The sequence below is a fragment of the Phalaenopsis equestris genome, unplaced genomic scaffold, assembly GCF_001263595.1.
Source record: "Phalaenopsis equestris unplaced genomic scaffold, ASM126359v1 Scaffold232974, whole genome shotgun sequence".
NCBI classification, from domain to species: Eukaryota; Viridiplantae; Streptophyta; class Magnoliopsida; order Asparagales; family Orchidaceae; genus Phalaenopsis; species Phalaenopsis equestris.
This window is the reverse complement of record NW_018250931.1, coordinates 287697-306912: the sequence shown is the minus strand read 5'-3', so window position 1 is coordinate 306912 and position 19216 is coordinate 287697. Positions and strand designations below refer to the sequence as shown.

The 19216-nt window shown below is 39.4% G+C and overlaps 1 protein-coding gene across 2 annotated transcripts in view; it reads right to left on the bottom strand.

Moving 5' to 3' along the window:
- Positions 1-19216, bottom strand: part of LOC110038495 (ribonuclease E/G-like protein, chloroplastic) — a 112152-nt gene that overhangs the window by 1426 nt on the left and 91510 nt on the right. The window lies entirely within an intron of this gene.

Here is a 19216-nt window from a genome sequence, read left to right as displayed (position 1 = left end):
AAAGTGCAAAAACAAATAAATATATATATATATATATATATATATATATAGAATAATTACATGGAAATTTAGAAGAAAAAAATCATAAGACAGAACTCATATGAAAATAGTCCACAATAAATAATATAAACTTACAAATCCCGTCCTCATTGTAAGTTGGTGATTTGCAAAAACTAAGCATCTAATATGTAATTTTAATGAGCATTGTGTTAATAATTATCCATAAATACCAAAGGGTTATGAGTAAATGTTTCTTGAATCCATTATATAAAACAAAAACTATATGTACTAGGATATGATTGGAACATAAATAGCTAAAATGGAGTTCTTCTAAAGTCACAAGCAATAAGGGCAATTCATGGTGACGCAAAAGTTAACTTTATAAACCTACAAATAGCAGGGTTATAAAAATTGTATATAGCTAAAACTAGTAGCAAAATGAGAATAATAAGATAGATGCGTGCAGAGTTTTTAAAATCCAGCTCCAAAGTGCGCTTAGACGGTAAGATACCTTAGACACCCAACAAGTCAATGATTTTTTTTAAACATGGGCTTTTAAAAAGATTGTTAAAAATATAGGGTTTAGGAAAATAAATATATCTTCCTTAGCTCCTGAATATCAACTTTAGCTTGCGATCAGTATAGGCTCATTCAACACCTGCTCGCACTATACTTCTTTCTCACTATATACCGACTTAATCTCCCCTTTCTCACTTTCGATCAAAATAACATAGAAACTCGCCAATCATAGCTCTCAGGCGTCGCTCCTAATTGTTCAATTTCATCATCTAGATACCTGCAACTCGGTGGATTCGTCGACCTCCTGTTCGTCTAATTAAACACAATGTGTGCATAAGATGACATATAGGTGCTCATTCATTCTCCTTACAACTTCTTTACTCTCTTTCACTCTCGTCTCCCCTTAAAAGCACGAAAAAACTCTCTTACATTGAAAGTGTAACGCTAATGTTACGAGTAAATAAAAATCGAGCATTACAATCTCCCCTAGTTACAAAATTGTCCTCAAAATTTATAAACCTCCCATAAACCACCCTAAACCAACATGATAAAGTTGTCTTGCATCTATCTTCGTGTAGATAGAAACACAAACCACTCTAAAAATTTTCACAAATCCTCCCAAGTTACCACTTATTTCAGTATGTCCCTAGTTTGTCCTGACAATGTCCATGCCGCCACCTTTTTGCTTCTCAGCCCAAAACAATCGTAACCAATGATACTATCCTTTCATCCGAACACGTCATGTTGTCTAATATCTTTTGTATCTGCATAACCTAATTCTCTGCTTCAACTGAGCCTTCAGTTCCATTGAATAATAGGTCGTAGATATTAAAACATATTCAAATAATTATCCACAGTGATGGTATCACTTCCACTGGACAACAATCTGGAACTTGAATCAGTTGCATCATTCGTTGCCATCATCTTCGTCAGAGTATTAATATTTATACTGATAAAAGGTGGTAACTCTTCATTTCCTACCACATTTTCTTCTTCGTCAATCACGGATGCTTTATTTGCCTAAACTAAAATATTACCTAATAATAGTTAACTTGAACTTTCATTTTTCTTATTATTAATTTTCACAATTATCTCATTGGCTCTTTCATCAATATTGCATTACTTAATCCTAAACATTGTTCTCTGATATAACTTTAGTTAAAACCCGACCCCCGAGCTTGGAATTTCCAAAGGTGAGAACGAACGGTCGAACGATAAAATTAAAGAACTGTAAAATTACTTTTTTTTTATTTCACCATTCAACCATCCATTCTCACCTTGGAAATTCTAAGCTCCTATGTCTGTTCCTGATAGATTTGACATGTGAAGGAGACAACGACAACCAAATTTGAGATGAGCGCTTTGACCGTGAGGGCTTCACAGTGAGGACTACGACAACAAGAACTTTGATTTGTATTTCAGCAGCGGAGACAACGACATGAAGGAGATTCAATTCAACATGTGAAAAAGATGTCGAAAATGCAAGTCACTCGATTTGACACTTGAAGAAGACACTGTAGAGGGAGTGCTTGAACGCATTCAAACTTGTGTGTCTCAACCCATGTATTTGTCCACCAACCCGTATGTTCCCTTCAATCGAGTTATTTAACTTATTAACTACTCATTCAACCCAGTCTACATCAGCATATCTATGTTTTGAAGCTTTTTATAATCAAGTTTTAAGTCATCTAAATAATATTTCACATTCTATAATTTTTAATGAATGTACCATTATTTTTTTTTTTGAGTTTATACAAGTTATAAGTATTTTAGTTAATAAAAATGTTGCGCTTAGAATTTTGAAGCAAAAATAAGTCCTTGTACATTGCATTGCACTATGAATAAATGTAATGAATTATTATATTAAATGAATAGTGCAAAAATAAGAACTTATGCATCACATTGCGCTTTGCACAAAACAATGATTTGTGGTAAAACTATGAATCATAAATTTATCGAATGATTATATTAGATGAATAGTCGAAGACATCTACTAAAGATGTAGTTGTTGGAAAGATATTTGATTAAGTTGTACATGTACAATGAATGATAAAAACAAAATACCTATTAAGTGTTAAAGGCTCAAAAAGAAAAAAAAAATTATAGACATAAAGTAACATGATTTGAAGATGTTCCAAACTACTTGCAAATAATAGACTTGACATCCCAAATAATACCCAGCAGGAACAAAATAAAAATGAGGATTCATTAATCCACATCCCAAAATTATTAGTGTAAGACAAATGATTATTTTAATTTTATCAATGATCAATCTCCTTGTCTCAATGATGTTTGCTGGAAAAGAAAAAAGACTGGGTCAACTTCATACTTCATAACTTACAGCTAAAATTCTAATGGGAATAGAGAGAGCAGGAACTAAAAGAGGCAACCATGAAGCTGGTGGTATCTCCAGGACCTTTGAAGGCCATGCAAAGGCAGTAATGTATTGCATTAACAATACCCACATGCTGCAGAAGCAAGCTAAGCATTTCAAAGTGCGGTTGGATACATCAAGGGTTGAGTCTTCATGGAACAAAAAACTAGCCAAGTCCATGCTGAGGCTGGCTAAAGATCACAGGTAACTCGTAGAATCCCATAAATCTATTTTCATTAATTAGATGAAGTCTAGGATTTCCATTAAATGGGTCAAGCATCCGAAAGCTCCTCTTCTGGCAATGGTGGTGACAAAGATACGCGGTGAAAATGATAAGGAATAAAGCCAAAGATTGAGATCTTTCGAGGAACAATTAATTTTAATCTTTTTTTCTTTGATGTTTTTCTCTCAATATTGTTTTAACAAAGTAACGTGATCCTTGTATTGATTTATTCTTGAAAAAACTGTCACGAGTTATTTAAGTCTTCATATTTTTATTCCTTTAAAGATTTTTATTGCCCAATTTTAATGCCCCCGGCCCCAGCGGGCCCCGGCCGGCCACGGCACACACACACATACAAAAAAATATGTTGGAATACATGCTTAGGACAGTTTATTGAGTCTAGGTTTAATTGAGTCAAGTTTGTCCCTTAATCTTAGGAGTTGGTATTTTTCTTGATTTTGTTTCTTGTTATTTTCTTGGCTGATTTTTAGGTCTTTTTCTTAAAAGTTTGTTATTAGCTCTAAGTTTAAATATTGTAAGGCTACACAAAAGGTGTGTGGCTCTAATTTTTCTTTAAATCTACAACAATTCTCTTAAGTTATCTTCTTTCTCATTTCAAGAAACCAACAATTTGGTATCAGAGCTCTCTTCTTAAGGGACCTGTGCGTGAATTTGAGCGACAATGGAGATCAAAGCTAGTTTTTACTCGGTTGTTCCACCGGTGTTTGACAGAGACAACCACCGGATTTGGGCAGTCCGCATGGAGACATACCTGGAAGCTTTGGATCTCTAGGAAGCAGTGGAAGAAGACTATGACATTCCTCTTCTCCCTGAAAAATCCCACCGTTGTACAAAGTAAAGCACAAAAGGAGAAGAAGACAAAGAAGTCCTAGGCAAAAGCTTGCCAGTTTGCTACAGTTTCCTCCACGATCTTCACTCATATCATGTCGTTGAAAACTACAAAGGGGATTTGGGATTATCTCAAATCTGAGTATGAAGGAGATGAAAGAATTTGAGGGATGTAGGTGCTAAACTTGCTTCGTGACTTTGAATTGCAAAAGAAGAAGAAGACAAAAATCATAAATGAGTACTCTGACAGACTACTCAACATAGCAAATCGTGTCAAACTATTGGGTTCTTCTCTGGAAGATTCAAGGATTGTTGAAAAAATCCTTGTAACAGTGCCTGAAAGATTTGAAGCTACCATCACCGCCTTAGAAAACACGAAGGATCTGTCAAAGATTTCTTTGACAAAACTCTTTAAGTGTTTTACAAGCACAAGAGCAGAGGGGTGTAATGAGGAAAGAAGGAGCCGTTGAAGGAGCTCTACCAATCAAGCATCAAGATGATGAAAAGAATAGGTAGCCCAAGAACAAGAAGTTTCAAGCTACAAGTGGACAAAGCTCTACACCCGAGAACAGAAGCAAAATTGAAAATAAAAAATTAGGAGTAAAAAAAGATTACCCTCTATGTCAACATTGTGGCAAGAAAGGACATCCTTCTTTCAAATGCTGGAGAAAACCAGATGCAAAGTGCAGCAAGTGCAATCAAATGGGACATGAAGCTGTTATTTACAAGAATAAAGGTCAGCAGCAACGAGATGAAGCATAAGTGGTAGATGAAGAAGAAGATGACCAACTTTTCGTTGTAACTTGTTTCACGAGTTATGAAACAAGTGAAAACTAGCTCATTGATAGTGGTTGCACTAATCATATGACAAATGACGAGGAGTTGTTCAAGGAATTGAAGAGCACCGAGTCCAAGAAGGTAAGAATTGGGAATGGTGAATATATTGCAGTTAAAGGCAGTAATATATTGCAGTTAAAGGAAAGGGCACCGTAGCCATTGCAAGTTGTTCAGGAACCAAGTTGATCACTGATGTTCTCTATGTATCAGATATTGATCAAACATGCTCAGTATTGGTCAATTAACAGAAAAGAGATTTAAAGTGATGTTCATGAAGAAAGCCTGTGTGATAGATGATGCTACGGGCCAAAAGATGTTTGAAGTTAAGATGGCAGGGAGGAGTTATTCACTCAATCCAATGCATAAGAAACAAATTGAAAGCACTATAAGCACTATGAAGATTCAATCAGCACTATGAAGATTCAATCAACAATTGAGATGGCTGAGCATGTGAAAGTTGATGTAGGGCTGAGGGAATTAGAACTAGAGTTAACCTTACAGAAAACAACTGCATGACTTTTAGAGTTGAAAGTTCTCCTTTTGAGTATGGAAACAGAACTCCAAGCCATGTCGCGAATGAATGACGAATTGAAAGACGAAATGGATAAGGCAATGGCGAGCCAATTTGATTCGGAGATGGTTTGATAAAGGCTACTACAAAAGTTACAGAACTGAAAGCAAACCTCTTGGATAAGGAGACACAGCTGCAAAGAATTATGGATGAGAATGAACAACTAAAATTGGAGCTCAAGAGAGACAGGGAGCATCAGCAAAATTATGTTGAAGCTATATTGGATGCTGAGAGAGCAAAAGCTGTAGAATAAGAAGCACTGATGAGACTAAGTGTTGTCAATGGGGAGGCTGAAAAGAATAACAAGAAGGCAACAAAAGTTTTGGAGCAGCTTGAGGCTGCTCAGACAGTGCAATCAGAGATGGAGGTTGAGCTGAGGAGGCTTAAGGTGCAGTCAGATAAATGGAGAAAGGCAGCTGAAGCAGCTGCAACAGTTCTCTCACTAGGGAACAATGGTAGAATAGTTGAGAGGATGGGCTCTTAAATCATACTACAATTCATTGCTCCCTGGGAAGCTACTAAGCTCCTCTTTCTCCAACGACTTGAATGATGATTCTCCCAAGAGGAAGAATGACAATATGTTCAGGAAAATTTTAATGGATCTTAATCTGGAGCAGAAAGAAAACACTAAGAACTTTGTTGACAACCAAGCTGCCATTTTCATTTCCCGTAATCCTGTGTTTCATTGGGAAAACTAAGCATTTCAACATCAAATTATTTTTTCTAAGAGAAGTGCAGAAAGAAGAATTTGTGACTCTGGTTTACTACAAATCTGAAGATCGGTTGACAGATTTGTTTGAAAAGTCAATTCCAATCAGCAAGTTTGAGTTTCTAAGACAGAAATTTTTTGTTTGCAACTCCTAAAGCAAGGAGGAGTGTTGGAATACATGCTTAGGACTGCTTATTGAGTCTAGGTTTAATTGAGTCAAGTTTGTTCCTTAATCTTAGAAATTAGTTGTTATTTTTCTTGATTTTGTTTCTTGCTATTTTCTTGGCTGATTTTTAGGTCTTTTTCTTGGAAGTTTGTTATTAGCTCCAAGTTTTATTATTGTACGGCTACACAAAAGGTGTGTGGTTCTAATTTTCCTTTCAATCTACAACAATTCTCTTAAGTTTTCTCTTCTTTCTCATTTCAAGAAATTAACAAAATAAAAAGTAGCCAGCTTTTAAAGTACTTGTTCTTGATGGAAGGAATGTGTGATGCAAGGGACTTAAGGGAGGTCTAGCCTGACTGAACCGACCACTAGGCTCAGTAGAAGAAGACTCTCGGTCAAGCAGAAGGCTGGACAAGCCCCCTCCTCCCTCTTTCATTGGGAGGAATTATTCCCCTCTTCCTTTTATGTTTTCGCGCATATATATCTATGTGTTTGTTGTGCTTGGGTTCAGATTTTGTATTTCTGATTTCAGAATTCTGTCTGTCTTGTCGTTGACGACTGTTTTCCCATCTAAGGTTGTATCTGAGGGCGAGAAGATGTTCCGATTGTAACTCTTCCGAGTTGGTTATCTCCTCCAAAGGGTCAAGGGGTGTTGCAGCTATAACTCGATCCGAAGGGATAGTTTTCCTCGATATACATCCCTCTGTTGTTCGCTGCACTCTTCTAGGCACCATCAACCTTCTTTGTTTCCCTTACCATCACCCTCCATCCTCTCCATTATTTCTCGTTTCCTAAGCTGCCGCCCAATAGTTGTACCAGCTCCACTACGATATCCTGTTCTAGTCTTCATGTTGAGCCGCATGCCACCCACTGCCTTCCTACCAAGACGAAACCACTTCCTACTCGTTTCCTATGCCTAGCCAGCCCATCTCCCACTCCTCGTTGTTGCCTCCAACCAGTAAATCCTGCCCAAATCCAACCAATAATCTCTCATCCGTCACTGACTTTCCTCCCATTCAACAGCAGCTTCCGCTATTGCCGCACTCTACACTAGCCTCCTACCATTGCCACAACCTCCATTCCACCACCCACCTACTGTCCAGCCAGTGTTCACCACCTTCCTCACCCTTGGTGTTTTTTGAAGTTGTGTTGTTATTTTTTCTGTCGTCGAGAGTCTTTATTTGTAACCATATTAAATTTTAGGAATAATAAATTGTATTTCTATTGTGGTTTTGGTTAACTCCAATATTAATTTGTATCAGAGCTAACCTAATCCTAGTTTTAGTATAGGGTTTCTTAGCATTCGCCTTACCCCTCCACCAAAAAATTTATTTCTTGTTCGCAAACCATAGATAATATTTGATCTAACCCTAATTTTCCTTTTTTTTTATTTTCAAATTTAGTAACCCCAAATTAAATTTTCGACACCATCGATTAGTCTCCTATGCCCTCTTTCACCTCCCAACCCTAAACCCTAGCTATGCCGCCAAAAGATACATGTCCGGGCCTACCCGAGAAGAGATACAACAGAAGATCTGTCAACTTTAGCGGAGGCTTGTAGACATTGAGGATGAAACCCAGGGTGGCTTACCCTTGATATTTACAGGGAGAGTCAAAGAGGCGATATAGACGAGAAATTCAACCCCTTTCATAGGGAGGATTTCAGTGACAAAAAAGAAAGGTCACGATAATTCGGAATCCAGTATCAGAAGAGGCCTAGAAAGGAGACATCATTTGAAAATACATAGATTATGAAATTAAGGTGGATCCACCAGAGTTGGAGGGAGATTTGGATCCAAACACCTATCGAATGGAAACAATCAGTTGAGAGGGTCCTTGAGCACAGAGAAGTTCCAAAAGATAAAAGGATGAAACCTGCAGCTATCAAACTGAGAAAGAGCATCACCATATGGTGGGAAAACTTTTAGAGGCAGAGGAAGAGAAGTCAATGACAAGATTACCAAATGGAAGAAGAGGAAGACGATGCAGAGAAAATGCATACCTTCTCACTACCGTCAAGCCATATTTTTGAGACTCCACCGCCTGCAGCAGAGAACCCTAACAGTGGAGGAGTTCACAACATAGTTTAACCAGTTGCAGATAAATTGTGATTTGGTCGAACTAGAGGAACACAACATAGCCCGTTATCCACGGGACCTAAAGCCCGTTTATCAGCAATGTGATGCAGCTGCAGCATTATTAGTCACTTGAAGATGTCTATATCATAACAATGAAAATGGAAAGGAAACAAAAACAGAGCACACAACCACCACTAGTCAAGCAACGACCCACAGTTAGAGACACCAGCAGGAGCACGCCTCCAGGAATTGAGAAACTGGTTCAGAAAAAGATAGAGCCACCCTCAATGAGAAGAAGTCTGAGAAGAGTAGCACACCTACTACAATTCTCGCTTCATTTACTGAGCAGGGCATCGTGGAAGAGGTTAGCGACAGGAAACGGCTAAGGAACAAAATGAGGTGTATCATCTTGCATCGGATGAAGGATAGGCGCTTGTGGTTCAACAATTCCTAGAGACTGACGATATGAGAGATTCACAGTGGCTTTGTCACAATATATTCTACACCCGTGGCACCGTGAATGGGAAAGTATGTAGTCTCATCATCGATGAATGAAGCGAAAAGAATGTGGCATCTACACAGATGGTAGAGAAGATGAGTCTCATGACTCATAGGCATTACTAGTCGTATTCTCTGAGATGACTAAAAAAAGAGAACATGGTCAGCATTGATCGGAGGTGCCTAGTGAATTTTCAATTGGGAGTCAGTTGTAGGATCAGGTGTGGTGCGATGTGGTACCCAAGATATCTGCCACATTTTGCTGGGGAGACCGTGAAAATTTGATCGCAAGACTCAGCACAACAGATTTAGAAAGACCTACTCCTTTACCAAGGAGTAGAAGCATGTTATCCTACTTCCTTCGACGAAGTCCGAGATTACAGAAGTCTTTGCCAGCCGAGCAACATCGGTGGGAACATATTTGGTGATGAAAAAGGATGATAAGCCAAGACACTAGCTCAAGACAATGGATGGTCACAACATAGCATTTCAGGATATCATGGTTAATACTTTATCACCATGGCCACCACCGTTTGAGGGGACTCAGGTTACTCTCACTTCAGATTAGGTTGGGTTGATCGTGGACTATTTGTGAGGATTCAACAATATATATGAGACACGCAGACTCAATACAACATAGTAGTGGACCTCCAGAAGAGCGAATTGATATGGTTGTATGCTCGCAAGTGGAGAAAAATCCACAGGTATTTTGGGGGAAGGTGCAGTAGCCGGTGGGATCCAGGTGCTGCTAGGATTGAAGACGAATAGCCAGAAGCTTCGACAAATGAATTCAAACTCTCCAACACAGGAAGACTGGCATGGGAGACTTAGGGGAGGCCTAACCTGACTAAACCGGTCACTGGGTTCAAAGCTCTCCATCTAGTATGAGGTTGTTTCGGCCCACTCATCCATCTTTCAGCGGGAATTATTCCCCCCTTCATTTTTTATTATCCCGTCCCCGTCTATATATTTACTATAAATATATGTGTTTGTTGTCATAGGGTTTATGTTTTATTTTTCTCATTTCAGAATTCTGTCTAGTTTGTCGTCAACAGCTGTTTTCCTGGCTAGGATTGTATCTGAAGGTGACGAGATGCTCTCACTGTAACTCATTCGAGGTGGTGATCATCTCTAAGGGTTCAAGGGATGCTTCAACTGTAACTCGATCCGAGGAGATGGTTATCTATGACCCATGTCCTGTTCCTATTCGCTGCCCTCTTACCAGCATCACCAACCTTCCGCACTTTTCTCCTTATGTACAATCAGCAAGGACAAGAGTGCAGGAACACTAAAGTTGTCTCAGGCTGAGTATGTTGATAAGATCCTATAAAGGTTCAACATAAGGTGAAACCGGTTAGCTCTCCCTTAGGTAATCCCTTTAAACTATATAAAGAGTTATCGCCAAACTCTGAAGCAAAATAAGCACAAATGGACAGAACTTTGTATGCTCAGCAGTTGGAAGTTTGATGTATGCGATGATTTGTATCAGATTAGATATTACATATGTCGTCGAGTGGTAAACAGATATATGGGGAATCAATGCAAGCATCATTGAGAGGCGGTAAAGTAGATTCTCAGGTATTTAAGTGGAACAACCAATAGGGTACTTTGTTATGGAAATGCAAGGATCAGTCTACAATGATTCGTAGATTCAAATCTGGCAGGAGAAGTATAGCGGGTAACATCTTCACATTGGGAATACACCAATGAGTTGGGTTTCCATAATGCAAAAGATCGTTGCACTTTCAACTACAAATGTCAAATATGTTGCTATTATTGATGCTAGCAATGGAATGATTTGACTACAGAATTTCATGACACAATCGAGCAATGAGCAGGGGACTGGAAAGCTCTACAATGACAATATGAGTATGATTCATCTTGCTAAGAACATTGTTTTTCATGTCAGGACGAAACACATCGAGCTCAGGTATCATTTCATTCAATATCTTCTAGAAGATTGACAATTATTTCTGTAAAAGATACAGCTGAAAATCCTGCGGATATGTGTCGAAAGTGGTGACTGTTGAGAAACTTAAGTTGTACATGGCTTCAGTTGGGTTTCATAATGGTTGAGACTGAGGGTGAGCCACACCACTGATCACAGTATGTGACTATGAAGACGATTCAGATGGAGGTTCAAACCGCATTTGATTGGACTCGTTGCTATCAGTCTTCAAGTGGGAGATTATTAGTTGTGGAATCTGATTGGAGCACTCATGAGCAGCAGGTAGGTTGACTTTCTTGCAGACAGTGCTCCCGGTGCCTAGGCGTCGGGCTATGGGCTCTCAAGCACCCATTGGGTGTTCCCAGACAGAGCAAGCAGAAATCTTGTACCCATTCTGGACGGCCAATGTGGGCAAATAGGCGCTCACTTTTGGTGCTTAGGCGCCAACAACCCAAGAGCTCGGCACCTAGGCGCCAAGTTTGGGCGCGTATGCACCCAAAACAGTTAGTGATGAGATTACAGTGTTTAATCCTAACTTCAAGCCTTTTTTGTGGAGTTTTGTCATTTATTTCTTCTGTATTCTTTGACAAGCATCCCAATAAAGATGAGAAATGTTAAAGAAGTGGATTTCGGTGATTCGACGTGATTTTTGAGTAGAATCTAAGAGGGAAGATTGTTGGTGAAATCCTGTAAATTTCTTCATGTTAGCGTGGATAAGAAACTTGTAAGTTTTTTTTTTAACTTTCTGAATTACAGAATGGAATTTGTGGCGGTGAGGCTTCGTGGCTTTTTCCCATTCTCGAGGTTTTCCACGTAAAATTACTGTGTTTTCTGGGAATGTGCTTTTGTGTTAAAACTTTTTTTTTCTTATGAGTTTCTCGAATAATGTTATCCTATTATGCGGCGAAATTAAAAAGAAGACCCTTTCTTATTTCTGCGGTCCAGTGAATGGATCTCTCGGCCCAAGGGACTTGCCGCCCAATGGGAGAGGATCCTCCCTTTTCAAATCTATCACCCCCTTCCTTTCCTATTTCTATTCCTTTCCTTTATTCCTTTCCTATTTCACTTCATTTTCTATTTCTTTTCCTTTCCCTTTCTATGCCATCATATTCCATCCATTTTTTTTTCTATTACCTTCTATTCCTATCAACTATCATCTATTATATATATATATATATATATAAAATAAACATAAGTTATTATCCGAGCTTCCAAGCACCCCTAATGTGTCATATATATTGATTTGCTTGCATTAACTAGGGGTATTGATTGGTCCTTGCCTTCATTTTGCTACTACTTGTTTCATCCCTTCTTGATGCCTCCAAGTCATTCCGGGTTCGTTATTGATGCCACCAGCCCCTCCACGACATGTTCCTATTGGGGTCCAGCCCCAACCACCTGTTCATGTCGTTGTCCAACCCACTGCCTACTCTTCCTACTTTAGTCTGGTCCACCGCCACCTCTATTGGCTGGTATCCAACCCCCAGACGCCTAATCCTGTTGTTGTCGAGCCCACCGCCACCGCTCCTACTCCCTTCTACGTCATAGACCCTTGCTGCAACCTCCTCTCAGCATGTCATCATCACTCCTACACCATCCAGCACCGCATCCACCAACAATCATCCACCTTCCGGCACTCCCGCTGCTTTCTCCTCTTCTGAGTCCGCTGCTCTCCTCTATATAATCATTTATGTGTTTTGTAATATTTTCTTTCTTACTTTGCAACAGCGACATTGTCACCTACTGTTTGCATGTTTGTGTTGTTTTATGTTGAGGAATAATCATTGTAATATTTTTGAATTCGTCAATAAAATTTGTTGTTCGGTCGTGGTTTGGGTTAACTCCAGTATTATTTGGTATTGAAGCTAGCCTAACCCTAAGCATATCTTAGGGTTTCCTAACATCCACCACTACCCAAGCCACCTTCACAAAAAATTCTCTCCTACAACCCACCAAACCATAGCCAAAATTTGACCCAACCCTACTTTTTCTTTGTTGGTTTTCAAAATCAGCAACCACAAATTAAATTTTTTACACCTTCAATTAGTCCCAAGCTTCCTCTGCACCTCCAACCCTAATCCCTAGCCATGCTACCAAAGAGATATATGTCTGAACCTACCCAAGAAGAGATATATTGAAAGATCCAACTTTAGCAGAAACATGCGGATATTGAAGATGAACCCAGGAGGAGATTACACTCGACCGTGATCTGAAGAGTAAAAAGGGAGAAAGGGAGAATCTGAAGATAAAGCGGAAGATACAAAATTAGTTCCTACCAACTTACTAAATACAACATTTTCAGACCCTAGCTTCCAAAGTGGAGAGATCACATCAATGAGCGATCAACCCAACTTACAGACAGAATTCAACTTCAGGATCTTACACCCACAAGAACATCCAAGCTAACCCCGTCAGAGGAAGAGCTGATTAAGAGTGGAGAACAGTTGGAACCAAGCTACATTCCCAAGTCCATCCCAACCAAGAAGTACTTCAGGTGCTATGAGTTTGGGCATAGCAAGCCGGATTGCATAACCAATTTAGTGATCACTTCCACAGATCAGAACGCAATTGAAGAAATAAATGGTGATCAGTAAGAAGATAAAGATTTTGAAGAGGATTCTTAATTTTCAGCCAAATTGGAAGACACACTATCGATTCCAGTTGATTCCAAGATAGAGATTTCAATTGAGGTAACAATAGCTATTCTAGAAGGTAGTGACTCTAATGTAATGGGCATTCCAATAGAGTGTGAGATTGTGGTGCCTCTAGCTAACAATTTGTAGACTTTGAGAGAAGCATTAGCAGGACCAACCCTGGATGTCCAAAGGGGCCAAGAGTTTGAGAAGTTGATATTAGACACAAAACAACCCCAGATAAAAGAAATTTAGACCATTCGTTCCTGAGTTGCTCCAACTAGGGGAGATCTAGCGCATTAGAAAGGGAGCCCTTTTACGCCGCGTTGGGAATATTTTATGGAGTTAATTAGATGTTAGATTCAGTTCAACATGGTAACCATCATCAGATGTCCAAACAGGAGAGATGAACCCTACCCTTGAAACTTGTCTTAGATGCTTAATGAGGAAAGAAATTCTTCAATATGATCCAGGTCAAATCATTGAAAAAGAGGTCTCCTAAATGGTTGCTATTGAGAGTGAAGTAGCCTGCTACAAATTTCATCCCAAAGAAGATTTCTACTCACATACTAGTTTATCAGTTACATTCCATTCAATATGAGAAGTGGAAGAAGTAGGTTTCAGATTAAATTGTGGAAGCCAACTCTATATACAGCTCCAGCTCAGAATGTACTAAAAGAGATGTATATTTATTCTATGAAGATATGTAATGACAACGACTATAAGTTCAACTTGTCAAGAGACTATAATATTTCTATTACTTTCAATGTCACGGACCTACTTCGTACCGCGTGGACCACGAAGCATTGACAAATGAAGTTGAAGCTCCCCCAAACCCCAGGAGATTGACGCGGAAGCTTACCATGGACACGGTACTGTAGCTGCTACAATACCGCGGTCCAACGGGGTCTCTCAGTCTAGAGGAATTGTAGCCCAAATAAAGAGGATCCTCCCTTTCCAAATCTGCCCCTCCCCCCTCTTTCCTATTTCTAATCCTTTCCCTTTCTACATCATCCTATTCCATCTCTTTCCTTTCGTATTACCTTCTATTTTTATCTACTATCATCTATTATATATATGTTGATTTGCCTGCATTAGAAGGGGGTTATTGATTGGTCTCTGATTTCGGTTTGCTACCTCTAAAGTGTTTCTCTCTACCGAGGGTTGTATCAGACGGTAAGAAGGTGTTTTGGATATAACTCGTCCAAGACGGTGATTTTCTCTGCTCGTTACATTGTGGAAGCATGCATATATATACAGCTCCAGCTCAGGATGTGTTAAAAAAGATACATATTTATTTTATCAAGACGTCTTGTGTAATGACAACGCTTATAAGATCAACTTGTCAGGGGAATATAATATTTATGCTACTTTCAACGTCACGAGCATATTTTGTACTACATGGGCTCCGAAGCATTGACAAATGAAGTTGAAGCTCCCCCCAACCCCGAGAGATTAACGCGGGAGCTTACCATGGATGTGATACTGTAGTGCTACAATATTGCGGTCCAACCAAGGGGTCTCTCGACCCAGAGGAATTGCAGCCCAAATAAAAAGGATTCTCCTTGCCCAAATAAAAAGGACCCCTCCTTTCCAATTTCTAATCCTTTCCCTTCCTTTTCTTTCCTGTTACCTTCTATCTCTATCTACTATTAGCTATTATATATATGATGATTTGCTTGCATTAGAGAGGGGCATTGATTGGCCTTTTATTTCAGTTTGTTGCCTTCAAGGTGTTTTTCCCTTCCGAATGTTGAATCCAACGGCGAGAAAGTGTTTCGTTTGTAACTCGTCAGAGGTGGTGATTATCGTTGCTCATTCCATTTCTTCTTGCCACCGCCAACCCCTTTAGGGTTTATCTTTGGTGTCGCCAGCCTCTTCTAAGCCAGTTATTGTTGTCGTGATCACTTTCAGGATTTGTTCCTGATGCTATCTGGCCCTAGTCACCTCTTCCTATCGTTGTGTCCAACCCACCACCTACTTTTCCTGCTGCTGTACAGTACACTGCCTCCTACTCCGACTGCTGTCCAGCCCCCAGACACACGTTCTCGCTAATTTCCAAACCACCGCCACCGCTCCTACTCCCTTCTACGCCATTGTTGGCGAAAAAAAGTTAGGGTGTGCTGAGTCGCTCGTAGGAAGCTGTTGGTCGCCGGAATCGAAATCCCGTCGCCCGCTTTGAAATGACATTTTAATTTACATATAGATTTAAGTTTAGAAAAATTTGAAATCAAACTGATCCCATAATTTTCACAGCTTAAATGAAAGAGTACTCTATCTCAAACTTTGTATCTATCCCGAGGGATAAACACAAGAGGATAAACACAAGACTAAGACTTAAGGATGAAACTCGATCAAATAAACTAAGAAATATATGACGTCTGTTTGGTCTGCGAAACCGTTTTATTTGTCGACAAATTTCCCAATTTAATATGAAAAATTAAATAGGATTTATTTTAAACTGGGTTTGGAAAAACTTCCTATAAAGGCAAGCCCCTATAGTTAATTACATCTTAAATGACCGAAGTCACTTAAGAATACTCTCGATAAAAATTAGGAAAAATTATCTTCAAGAACTTCAAAAGGACGGGACTTTTCAACGAAATCGGACAAAGAGGTATAAAAGGGGAATGACTCAAATTTGGAACATTCATTACAGAATCCAAAAAAAGAATAACTAGGGGATGTCATAGATCCAGAGGAGATCCTCGGTGACTTCTCATTCTATCATATGGTTTGGCTTCAGTTTCGAGAAGAAAGTTTCGAGATTTGGCTTCAGTTTCGAAGAGAAATTATTCAAATATTTCATCCTACAAATTTTATTAATTAGGGCTTATATTTGTGTGAGACGATCACACAAATAGCCTGTAAGATGTGAGGATTTATGTCGTAATGAATGACAACATCAAAATCCTAAAACGAGTTAGGACTTAGATCGTACAACATAGCTATACAAATGCCTAAAGAAAATGTTGAGGATTTATGTTGCGTTATGCGAACAACCTTGAAATCTTATGGATTGTTGTTTTAATTTCTAGAAAAGGAATGATTTAGCTGGGGAAGACATGTTCTGCTGTTGAAGATGGTCCTGCTACCCACCGCGCTAGTTCCAAGCTCCTTGTCGTGATGAGTTCTAGGGTGTCAAGTTATAATGTTAAATCCAGCAGTCCTATGGTTGTAGTTCTTCAGATATTTTATAAGGAACATGTTGAAGTTGTATCATATATAGCATAACAGTAGAATATGTAGCACAGGACAAACAGTAGAGTATGCAGTAGAGAGAACAATACAACATGCGGGGTAAAGGAAAAGTTAAAAAATACAGCAAGCAGGTGATTTGCAAGAAAGTAACATGCTGTAAACATAAAACAAACCTGTATACCTGGGAGGTCCGCTGTTCCTTAGGTGTAATTGATGCAACAGGTACAAGCAACAAAACTTGAGAAAACACGTTGAAATGCTTTATATAAACGAAAATAAAGAAACATCGTCCAAAAATCTCGAGAAAGATCGTCAAAAGACTCACGACAAGAGAAATGCGAGAAAATCGACGAATGAACAAATCGATTAAAATCTTAGAAAACACTGGAAAATCTCGAAAAGAGACCACGAGTGTTTTGTCCAAAAATTCCAAGAAAAACATATGAAAAAGTCCGAAAAAATGGGGACCGCAAGCACTCGGGTCGGGGCTAGGCTCAATTATATATTAGTACTCGAGGGTTGTTGAAGATTACTCGGTCACCCAGATGTATAAAGCCCGCCACTCAACTAGAAAGGTGTCCTATCGAACCTAACTAAGGAGGGTACTCCTTAGCCTAAACAGGTGATCAACAGGTGGACAACCGATGTTTAAAATGTATTTAAAATTTATATTTTCAGCATGCACATGGGTTTCAAACATGCAAAAGTTGGTTGTATCAATTTGTTTGTAGCGAAAAATGTAATTTTATTTTATAAAAAGGTGTATCTGTTCTTATCAAATTTGTTTTTATCAATTTTGAAAAGTAGTTGTCAACAAATCGATCGCTTTGCCAGCCATAAGGCTCCCAACAACCTAAGAAGGTTTGGGTCAACTCCCGCTAGTCTTGTAGGTGAATGATATTGTCATCCTACAACTCACCGGGTTCCTGAAACGGATCCTGATGGGTTCATGAATCGGATTCTGATGGGTTCCTGAATCGGATCCCGATGTCGTAGGATGACATATCATTCTGCTCTATTTCTGGTGTGCCTTTGTCATCACCATCCTAAGCCCCAAAACAAAACCGACCTACTTGCGACCTTGCTTGATGGTTTCACGTATAGCAAAAGGCTATACATGGACACTTATGTATCCGACATAAGCATTAAAAACCGAACCAAGCAAGGAAAAAAACAAAAATGGGGTGTGAGAGGGGGGACTGATCCACCTAAAACATCGAAAAGAACGGAGGATGAATCAACTCTCAAAACTCATGACGAAAAAACCTGAAAAGGAAGACCCGAAGATTCTTGAATCAATCTCAAAGGATATCATTTTCTTAAATTTTTATAAATGGCTTAACCCAAGTCAAAATGACCTCCTAATACCAGTATCCAAACCCCAAAGATATTTTTTATGAAATCAATTCGTCTCAGCCAAACATTCTCCCAAGATAAAATTCAGAAATCTCCCAAACTTCATAAATCAAGCAAAAGGAAAGTGAACCCGGGGAAACCATCACTAGTATTTCCAAACCCATACAAAAATCAGGATCTTCCAACTTCCAAATTAATCAATAGCCTCATATATCAAATAAGCATAAAATCTTCCCATAGAACCAGAGAAATGTTCACAGCCGGGGTTAATAGAGGGGGGTATAGCCACCAAGGGTTTTGGTCAAGGCAAAATAAAGCCAAAGGGACTCACGGCCAAGGCAACCCTAAGGCACAAAAGGAGCGGAGAGTCACGGCCAAGGCAACCCAAAACACAAAAGAAGCCCACGGCCACAGTAGCAACAAGAAAACTACCCAAAGTATTGCCTTTGATACGTAAGGAAGTGAATGGACAAGCCTATATAAATCATTCAAACCGGCTCCAATTTCCCCCAAGTAAGACAAAAAAATATGCTTAATTTATTTTTGATCACCTCACTCTATAGATAGTGCAAATGCATATGTTTTTAGATGGCAAACTTGATTCATCCATTACATTCAAGTCACCCTAAGTTCGGCAGGAAGAGCCAAACAACCCCGGATAGCCTACCAACAAGTTCATGGGTGGAGCTAAGAAAAAGCATGGACCAACTCCACTACAAGCCTTCGGGTAAGAGCAGAAAAAGGCACAAGACAGTCCCCCAACAAGCTCTCGGGTAAGAGCAGAAAAAGGGCACAAGCCAGGCTCTCAACGAGCTCTCGGGTAAGGGCCAGAATAAGGCATAAACAGGCCACCAACAAGCTCTCAGGTAAGGGACAGAAGCAAGCAAAGAGCAGCCACCAAAACTCTCGAGTATGGACAAGTATAAGGCATCAATCATGGGCTCTCGGGTAGGGACTAAGGCAAACAAAAATTAAGCCCAACCCACTCCTCGGGTAGGGACAAAACAAGACAACACCGAGTTCCCAAATAGGGGTTAAAGCAAATAAAACTGAACCTTCCCACTGCTATAGAACAGGGACACTAATAAACACCACAACTGGCTCTCGGGTAGGAGCTAAAACAAGCAAACCGAGCTCCCAAATCAAGCCAAAATAAATCCCTCAAGGTTAACAAGTAAAGCTCACATACCCAAGACAAGATCTCAATCTAGAACCAAGCCTCCAACCTATCCAAGGTGAAAACCGAGCCCCTAG